Consider the following 8,253-nt stretch of genomic DNA (forward strand, 5'->3'; position numbering starts at 1 on the left):
TTAGAAGAAACCAAGGGCTGTGTCAGAGCTCTCTTCAGATGACTTCTTCCCCTTCTAAGGTTTTTTTGTTCGTTTTGTTTTGTTTTTGTTTGTTTGTTTTGAAATGGAGTCTTGCTCTGTCTCCTTGGCTGGAGTGCAGTGGCATGATCCGAGCTTACTGCAACTTCCGCCTCCCAGATTCAAGTGATTCTCGTGCCTCAGGCTCCCAAGTAGCTGGGATTACAGGCATGTACCACCACACTCAGCTAATCTTTTGAATTTTTTGTATACGGGGTTTCACCATGCTGGCCTGAGCTCAAGTGATCCACGCGCATTGGCCTCCCAAAGTGTTGGGGTTATAGGTGTGAGACACTATACCCGGGTCCCTGCTAAGTATTATTATAACATATTTCAGCTCATGTTTTGACTTTGACAGATCCACTGATGGGTTCCTATGGGAAACTCTGGGCCTCACTACCTTATGCCTTGCCTCCTTCATTTCCCAAAGGTTAATGTGATGGTGTGAAAAAGAATGTACAGCCAGACAGAGCTGGCCCTAAGACTCAGATCATCCACATGGCAGCCTTGGGGAATTAAACATTTTCTGAAAGTCAGTTTCTTCATCAATAAGATGGGAATAATAATGTTTATCTCACAGGGTAGCTGGGAGATTACAAAAAAAGGTGACACAGACCAGGTAGTCAACAAATATGTTACCCTCTTTTCTGTCCAAAAACTGCTCCTCATCTGCAAGTTACCAAGTGCCACCATTAATACCACTGGCTCCCATTGGTTTATGCCTTTCCTTGCATTTTTTGTCTCCAGCTAGCCTAGTCTTCTTTACCATAGGGCTCCTGCAAGCTGATACCACATTCCAGGACACTGGTAGCGTCATGGAATTCCGCTCCCAGCAGACATACTGAGTCCACTGTAAACAATGACAGCAGCTCGGCACCAGGGGCCCTCCTGCTGCAGCCTTGCCATCGGCTGGATCCCGGCTCTAGTAGGGGGCCACGTGGGAGACCGGGCCACGGACGGTGTCCCCAGACCCAACCGCCGGGAGTCCCATCTGCAGGACCTCCTTGGGCCGATTGTCACCAGGGGACGGGCAGCTTCAGGGGGGCCCCTGGGATCGTCTCAGGACCCCTCATCAGACCCGACTCTGGACCACTCTGGGACAAAAAGGATCACCAGAGCACATCTACGGAGGCAGGCTGGGCCTCGCTACAGCCCAAAATTATCCCATGGGCTTCAAGACGTGGTGTCAGCTGAGAGTTCACTGACCCGTGAGCCCTCTGCCTCCCTCCTTTGAAAGAGCAGTAGGCTGCCATGATTCTGAAGGGTCTGGGGCCCCTTCAAGCTGACGCACTTTCCAGTACACCTGTAAACAATTCCAGGGATGATTTCCAGGTGGCAACAATGCCACCACGCATGGCACTGATGTATCCTGGAGCAGAGTGTCAGAACGTGTCACTGAGGGCATATGGGGAAATGGCGAAAGAAATAACGGTGTCCATTCATGTGCTCAGTAGCAGGGGGGCAAAAGGCACTTTTTCATAAATGCCAGGGAAAATCAAAGAACGCCTGGGATCTAGCAGCAGACAAAAAGTTTCAGGGGGTCATTCCACCGAGGAGCAGAGGGGAGTCTCACTCTCAAGAATGAGACTAGATGTGCAGAGGAAGTGAGACAGCACCTGTCCCAGAAGACAAGGACTTGTCTTTCAAAGGAGGAGGGAGGCAGAGGGCTCAGATGGGTCAGTGAACTTTCAGTTGACAGCAGGCTTTGAGGCCCATGGGATGATTGTGGGCTGCAGCAAGGCCCTGCCTGCCTCACTAGGTGTGCTCAGCCCATGCTGTATCACCCAAAGGGGTCCAGAATCGGATCTGAAGCGGAGTCCTGAGACCCCAGCAGGCACCCCGAAGCTCCCCCTCCACCGGTGGAAATCGGCTGACACCGAAGCAGGTTTGGAGAGAGAAACGATCATGACAGGGATCTCTAGGAAGTGTCTCCCTGATGGATTGGGAAATGATCTTTATGGAAGACATTCAGCCAGACCAAGAAGGATCCATGGACCAGAGAAACAGGGGATACACAGCGAGAGGGACGACGGAGCAGAGGCCAGAGCCCAGGGAGGGTACAGCACCGTGCCACCCCCACGGGCTTAAGGGGAGTGGTGCCAAACGGGTGGATTGAAGAGAGAAGCCAGCGTTTCAGTGACTAGCAGTGTAGCCATCTCCTATTCCTGGCTTCCTCTTTCACCCTGTGTCGTGGTGTGGCTTCTTTTCTCAGAGAAGAGCCCTGAAAAGATGCAAGCCTCTTCTGTGATGTGGGCAGGACAATGAGCTCCCGTGCGGCTGTTGTCCGTGGCTGGAGTGTGTTCGTCTTAATCCCAGAAAAGAGCCCGAACGGGATGGGGATGAGATTTCAACTTCTCTGGGAGCGACGCATCTCCTCACGAGGTAGATGCCTTCAGAAACCCAAGTGAAACCGCCGAGGAAACGGTTGAAAAGGGGACACACGACCCAGGCAGAGACTCGGAAGGAGGCTTACTAAAGACATGCCGACCGGCAAGAAATCGCTTATTGGCGCACGGGGCACATTCCTGCAAACACACACACACAGGTCCACCGACAGAGAGAGGGCAAGAAACTCACAGAGAGTGACAGACAGAGAGAGAATCGAAAATGGGAGACACACAAACACACACACACACACACACACACACACACACACAGTCATACAGCAGTGGCGCAGAAACAAACACCCCCAAGAGCCGCTGTGGCTAAGGGGTTCGACTCTCGACCACAATGACCCTCGGTTGAGAGAGCAGCCCACGGGCCTGCAGGCCGATCCGACCTCGAGATCCCGGGGACACCACTACTGGGGAGACTCACCCGAACAGTGTCCGGCCGGCCAGAGGCTGGGATGTGGCACAGCTTCTCTTGGACTCCGCCTGTGCTTACAACAATCTGGTCAGCCCGTTGCCACGACTCCTGGCGTCCGGAGACAATCCTGTGGACCCTGTGGAGAAGTCAAGCTGGAGCCTGGGAGCCCCGAAACCCAAGCACTGCCAAGGAGGGCTACTGTTGTCCAAGCGTCGGGGCGTGGTTTCTGTGAAAACCTTCAGAACCACTCAGACAGCGGCCCCCCGCCAGCTGGCGTCTCGAGCATGCGCATTGGCTCGGCCGCCCACCCCGCAATCCGCTGCGGGCAGTCAGGCTGCAGCCCATTTAAACGATGGCGGCCGCTGGGCGCCAGGGGCTCTCCTGCTGCAGCCTTGGCAGCGGCTGGATCCGGGGTCCGGTAGGGGGCCGCGTGGGAGAGGGGACTGCGGGCGGCGTCCGAGGTCCAAGACCAAGATCCCCAGGAGTCCTGTCCTCAGGACCTCCTTGGGCCGATTTCCACCGGGGGAGGGGGAGCTTCAGGGAACCTGCTGGGGTCATCTCACTACCCCCCGTCAGATCCGATTCTGGACACCTCCGGGGGAGAATGGATGCGCTGAGCACATCGACTGAGGCAGGCAGGGCCTCGCTGCAGCCCAGAAACATCCCATGGGCCTCAAGGCGTGGTGTCAGCTGAAAATTCACTGACCGGTGAGCCCTCTGCGTCCCTCCTTTGAAAGAGCAGTGGCCTGCCGTGATTCTGAAGGGCCTGGGGCTCCTTCAAGCTGATTGTGCTTTCCAGGACACGTGTAAAAAGGTCCAGGGGCGATTCCGAGGTGGAGCCAAGGCGGGGCACTGGCGTCCCCTAGGGCAGATGGGGTGAATGTGTGTCAGTGAGGGCACACGGGGCGATGGCGAAAGAAACACTGGTGTCCAGGCATGTGCCCGGTGGAAGGGGGGCACAGGTGATCTTTCCATGAATGCCAGGGAAAATCAAAGAACGCCTGGGATCTAGCAGCAGGCCAAAAGTTTCAGGGGCTCAGTCCACCCACGAGCAGATGGGAGTCTCACTCTCAGGAATGAGACTGGATGTGCAGAGGAAAGGTGACAGCATCTCTCTCAGAAGACAAGGACTTGTCTTTCGAAGGAGGAGGGAGGCAGAGGGCTCAGATGGGTCAGGGAACTTTCAGTTGACAGCACGCCATGAGGCCCATGGGATGATTGCGGGCTGCAGCGAGGCCCTACCCGCCTCACTAGGTGTGCTCAGCCCATGCTTTCTCACACGGAGGGGTCCAGAATCGGATCTGAAGCGCTGTCCTGAGACCCCAGCAGGCGCCCTGAAGCTCCCCCTCCCCCGGTGGAAATCGGCCCAAACCGAAGCAGGTTTGGAGAGAGAAACGATCATGACAGGGATCTCCAGGAAGTGTCTCCCTGATGGACTGGGAAATGATCCTCATGGAAGACATCCAGCCACACCAAGAAGCATCGATGCCCCTGAGAAACAGAGGATACACAGCCAGAGGGACGACGGAGCAGAGGCCAGAGCCCAGGGAGGGTACAGCACCGTGCCACCCCCACAGGCTTAAGGGGAGTGGTGCCTAACGGGTGGCTTGTCCAGTGAGGCCAGCGTTGCAGTGACTGGGATTGTGACCATCTCCCATTCCCGGCTTCCTCTTTCAGCCTGTGTCGTGGTGTGGCTTCTTTTCTCACAGAAGAGCCCTGAAAAGATGCAAGCCTCTTCTGTGATGTGGGCCTGCTCCTCTCCTGCAGAACAATGAGCTTCCGTGCGGCTGTTGTCCGTGGCTGGAGTGTGTTCGTCTTGATCCCAGAAAAGAGTCCGCACGGGATGGGGATGAGATTTCAACTTCTCTGGGAGCGACGCATCTCCTCACGTGGTCGAGGCCTTCAGAAACCCAAGTGCAACCGCCGAGGAAACGGTTGAAAAGGGGACACACGACCGAGGCAGAGACTCGGAAGGACGCTTACCAAAGACATGCCGACCGGCAAGAAATCGCTTTTTGGCGCACGGGGCACATTGCTGCAAACACACACACACACACACACACACACACACACACACACACACACACACAGACAGTCATAGAGCAGGGCGCAGAAAGAAACACCCCCAGGCAGCCGCTGTGGCTACGGGCTTCGACTCTCGACCAGAACGACCCTCGGTTGAGAGAGCAGCCCACGGGCCTGCAGTCCGACCCGTCCTCGCGATCCCGGGGGCACGATTTCTGAGGAGACTCACCCGAACAGCGTCCAGGCGGGCCTGAGGCTGGGATGCGGCGCTGCTTCCCTCAGACTCCGCCTGTGCTATCAACAATCTGGTCAACCCTTTGCCACGACTCCTGGCGTCCGAAGACAGTCCTGTCGACCCCGTGGAGAGGTCAGGCTGAAGCCTCGGAGCCCCGACACCCAAGCACCGCCACGGAGGGCTCCTGTTTGCCAAGCGTCGGGGCGTGGTTTCCGTGACAACCGTGGGAACCACTGTGACGGCAGCCCCCCCGTCCGCTCGCGCCTCACGCATGCGCATTGACTCGGCCGCCCCGTGCTCCGCTGCAGGCAGACAGGCTGCGTCCCCTTTAAACGATGGCGGCCGATGGGCGCCAGGGGCTCTCCTGCTGCAGCCTTGGCAGCGGCTGGATCCGGGGTCCGGTAGGGGGCCGCGTGGGAGAGGGGGCCGCGGGCGGCGTCCCAGGTCCAAAGCCAAGATCCCCAGGAGTCCTGTCCTCAGGAACTCCTTGGGCGGATTTCCACCGGGGGAGGGGGAGCTTCAGGGCACCTGCTGGGGTCATCTCACTACCCCCCGTCAGATCCGATTCTGGACACCTCCGGGGGAGAATGGATGCGCTGAGCACATCGACTGAGGCAGGCAGGGTCTCGCTGCAGCCCAGAAACATCCCATGGGCCTCAAGGCGTGGTGTCAGCTGAAAATTCACTGACCCGTGAGCCCTCTGCGTCCCTCCTTTGAAAGAGCAGTGGCCTGCCGTGATTCTGAAGGGCCTGGGGCTCCTTCAAGCTGATTGTGCTTTCCAGGACACGTGTAAACAGGTCCAGGGGCGATTCCGAGGTGGAGCCAAGGCGGGGCACTGGCGTCCCCTAGGGCAGATGGGGTGAACGTGTGTCAGTGAGGGCACACGGGGCGATGGCGGAAGAAACACTGGTGTCCAGGCATGTGCCCGGTGGAAGGGGGGCACAGGTGATCTTTCCATGAATGCCAGGGAAAATCAAAGAATGCCTGGGATCTAGCAGCAGGCCAAAAGTTTCAGGGGCTCAGTCCACCCACGAGCAGATGGGAGTCTCACTCTCAGGAATGAGACTGGATGTGCAGAGGAAAGGCGACAGCACCTGTCTCAGAAGACAAGGACTTGTCTTTCGAAGAAGGAGGGAGGCAGAGTGCTCAGATGGGTCAGTGAACTTTCAGTTGACAGCACGCCTTGAGGCCCATGGGATGATTGCGGGCTGCAGCGAGGCCCTACCCGCCTCACTAGGTGTGCTCAGCCCATGCTTTCTCACACGGAGGGGTCCAGAATCGGATCTGAAGCGCTGTCCTGAGACCCCAGCAGGCGCCCTGAAGCTCCCCCTCCCCCGGTGGAAATCGGCCCAAACCGAAGCAGGTTTGGAGAGAGAAACGATCATGACAGGGATCTCCAGGAAGTGTCTCCCTGATGGACTGGGAAATGATCCTCATGGAAGACATCCAGCCAGTCCAAGAAGCATCGATGCCCCTGAGAAACAGGGGATACACAGCCAGAGGGATGACGGAGCAGGGGCCAGAGCCCAGGCAGGGTACAGCACCGTGCCACCCCCACAGGCTTAAGGGGAGTGGTGCCTAAGGGGTGGCTTGTCCAGTGAGGCCAGCGTTGCAGTGACTGGGATTGTGGCCATCTCACATTCCGGCTTCCTCTTTCAGCCTGTGTCGTGGTGTGGCTTCTTTTCTCAGAGAAGAGCCCTGAAAAGATGCAAGCCTCTTCTGTGATGTGGGCCTGCTCCTCTCCTGCAGGCCAATGAGCTCCCGTGCGGCTGTTGTCCGTGGCTGGAGTGTGTTCGTCTTGATCCCAGAAAAGAGGCCGCATGGGATGGGGATGAGATTTCAACTGCTCCGGGAGCGACGCATCTCCTCACGTGGTCGAGGCCTTCAGAATCCCAAGTGGAACCGCCGAGGAAACGGTGGAAAAGGGGACAAACGACCCAGGCAGAGACTGGGAAGGACGCTTACGAAAGACATGCCGACCGGCAAGAAATCGCTTTTTGACGCACAGGGCACATTCCTGTAAACACACACACACACACACACACACACACACACTCTTACACGTCAACCGACAGAGCGACAGAGAGGGGGCAGGAAACTCACAGTGACAGACAGAATCGAACATGGGAGACACACACACACTCACACACACACAAACTGTCATAGAGCAGGGGCGCAGAAACAAACACCCCCAGGCAGCCGCTGTGGCTACGGGGTTCGACTCTCGACCAGAACGACCCTCGGTCGAGAGAGCAGCCCACAGGCCTGCAGGCTGACCCTTCCTCGCGATTGCGGTGGCACGACTTCTGGAGAGACTCACCGGAACAGCGTCCGGGCGGGCCTGAGGCTGGGATGCGGCGCTGTTACCCTGGGACTCCGCCTGTGCTTTCAACAATCCTGTCAACCCTTTGCCAGGACTCTTGGCGTCCGGAGACAGTCCTGTCCACCCCGTGGAGAGGTCAGGCTGGAGCCTCGGAGCTCCGACACCCAAGCACTGCTACGGAGGGCTCCTGTTTGCTAAGCGTCGGGGCGTGGTTTCCGTGACAACCGTGGGAACCACTCTGATGGCAGCCACCCCCGCCCGCTCGCGCCTTGCGCATGCGCATTGGCTTGGCCGCCCCGCGCTCGGTTGCGGGCAGTCAGGCTGCGTCCCATTTAAATGATAGCGGCCGCTGGTCGCCAGGGGCTCTCCTGCTGCAGCCTTGGCAGCGGCTGGATCCGGGGTCCGGTAGGGCGCCGCGTGGGAGAGGGGGCCGCGGGCGGCGTCCCAGGTCCAAAGCCGAGACCCCCAGGAGTCCTGTCTTCAGGACCTCCTTGGGCCGATTTCCCCCGGGGAGGGGGAGCTTCAGGGCACCTGCTGGGGTCATCTCACGACCCCCCGTCAGATCCGATTCCGGACCCCTCCGGGTGAAAATGGATGGGCTGAGCACATCGACTGAGGCAGGCGGGGCCTGGCTGCAGCCCAGAATCATCCCATGGGCCTCAAGGCGTGGTGTCAGCTGAAAATTCACTGACCCGTAAGCCCTCTGCCTCCCTCCTTTGAAAGAGCAGTGGCCTTCGTTGATTCTGAATGACCTGCGTCTCCTTCAAACTGTTCCTGCTTTCTAGCACACATTTAAAGAGGTCCA

General features: G+C 58.0%; 1 long non-coding RNA gene across 2 annotated transcripts; it reads right to left on the bottom strand.

Annotated features, from left to right (window-relative positions):
• Positions 1 to 2,070: 2,070 nt before the first annotated feature.
• Positions 2,071 to 7,669, bottom strand: LOC139361463 (uncharacterized). Of its 2 annotated transcripts, none has more exons than XR_011619020.1 (3): positions 7,446 to 7,669; positions 2,875 to 3,001; positions 2,071 to 2,362 (listed from the first exon to the last, which is right to left on the bottom strand). It is a non-coding gene; the product is annotated as an uncharacterized lncRNA (long non-coding RNA). The 2 variants fall into 2 exon arrangements; XR_011619021.1 differs by lacking the exon at positions 7,446 to 7,669 and adding an exon at positions 5,120 to 5,299.
• Positions 7,670 to 8,253: the final 584 nt, after the last annotated feature.

The sequence above is a fragment of the Macaca nemestrina genome, unplaced genomic scaffold (genome assembly GCF_043159975.1).
Source record: "Macaca nemestrina isolate mMacNem1 unplaced genomic scaffold, mMacNem.hap1 Scaffold_51, whole genome shotgun sequence".
NCBI lineage: Eukaryota > Metazoa > Chordata > Mammalia > Primates > Cercopithecidae > Macaca > Macaca nemestrina.